Raw genomic sequence first — 1,267 nt, 5'->3', positions numbered from 1 at the left:
GTGGTTTGTAATAGGATGGTTTGATTTTTTCTGTGTTGATTTTCCTGAGTTCTATATAGATTCTAGTTATCAGCCCTTTATCGGATATAGAGCATGCAAATATTTTCTCCCATTCTGTAGGTTGTCTGTTTGCTCTCATGGTAGTTTCTTTGGCTGTGCAGAAGCTTTTTAATTTGATCAGGTCCCATTTATTTGTTTTTGTTGTTTCTGTGATGGCCTTGGGGTCTTCTTCATAAATTCCTTGCCTAGGCCAATGTCTATCAAAGTTTTTCCAACATTTTCTTCTAGCATACTTATAGTTTCATGCCTTAGGTTTAAGTCTGTTATCCATTGTGGGTTGATTTTTATGAGAGGTGAGAGGTGTGGATCCTGTTTTAGTCTTCCACACATGGATATCTAATTTTCCCAGCATCATTTATTGAATAAGGATTCTTTTCCCCAGTACATGTTTTTGTCTGCTTTGTCAAAGATCAGATGGCTCTGCGAGGTTGGTTTTATATTTGGGTTCTCAGTTCTGTTCCACTGGTCTATGTCTCTGTTCTTGTGCCAATACCATGTTGTTTTGGTTACTATAGTCTTGTAGTATAGCTTGAAGTCTGGTAAATTGATGCCCCCAATTTGTTCCTTTTGCTTAAGGGCAAAGGTGCCTGGTGTGTAGTGAAACAATATGGCACCTGTTGACCTGTTTGAATCTGTGGGGTGGAAGGCACCCCAGGGGAACTGGGAGCCTGGTGCCCTGTCCTCAAGAGCTCTCCAATCATTGGTGGCAGCAGTCTCTGGGCTGGTGTCGGCCCATCTCTCCAGCAGCTTGGGAGCCCACCAACAGTCCAAGATGCAAGGGAGAGGAATTTTAACCACTCTACCTACACTTCTCACTGCTCTCTACACCTCTCGGGGTTTAATCTTTGCTGATGCCTTTCTCCTTTCACATCTGCTCTGCCTCCTCTTCCTGTGGAGTCTCCTGTAGGTTCAGGCACCCTTCCTTCTGACCCTCATCTGATCTATGTTTGTCTGTATATCTGCTTTTTTCTTTTTAATCTAAAATCTCTCATCTCTTGCAGAGATGCTCTGGCTGGTGGTGTTTCTTGTTCACTATCTTGCCACCCCCTGGGGTAGAAGTTAATTCTGTTATTATATCTTTCAGTTCTATTATTTCTACTTGTTTTTAAAAATAATTTCTAGTTCTTTGCTAAGATTTTTTTTCTTTTTCATTTGTGTCAAGAGACTTTGTAATTGATTGTTGAAGCATTTTAATCCATGGCTGCTT

The sequence above is a fragment of the Propithecus coquereli genome, unplaced genomic scaffold (genome assembly GCF_000956105.1).
Source record: "Propithecus coquereli isolate 6110/MARCELLA unplaced genomic scaffold, Pcoq_1.0 Scaffold109, whole genome shotgun sequence".
NCBI lineage: Eukaryota > Metazoa > Chordata > Mammalia > Primates > Indriidae > Propithecus > Propithecus coquereli.
Note: the sequence above shows the minus strand (reverse complement) of the source record.